Source organism: Antrostomus carolinensis, unplaced genomic scaffold, assembly GCF_000700745.2.
Source record: "Antrostomus carolinensis isolate BGI_N321 unplaced genomic scaffold, ASM70074v2 scaffold1948, whole genome shotgun sequence".
Taxonomy (NCBI): Eukaryota; Metazoa; Chordata; class Aves; order Caprimulgiformes; family Caprimulgidae; genus Antrostomus; species Antrostomus carolinensis.
The window spans coordinates 20,904-21,171 of NW_010334814.1; positions in this window are offsets into that span (position 1 = coordinate 20,904).

A 268-nucleotide genomic window follows, 5' to 3' on the forward strand; every position below is an offset into this window, starting at 1 on the left:
GACTGGGGGGCTCTGGGGAGGACATGGACGTGGAGAAGGGGTGTACCCAAAGAGGGCTGGGGGTTCCCAAAGAAGCATGGAGGAGCCTGGGGGACACCCTGAGGGAACTGGGTGACACCCAAGATGGGGACGGGGCCACCCAAAGGGACTTGGGTACCCCGAAGGGGCACACAGACACATGAGGGACACCCAGAAGGGCAGAGAAGGAGCCCAAAAGGGACAGAAGCCTCAAAAGGATTTGAGGCACAGGGGGATGGGTTTCAGCAAG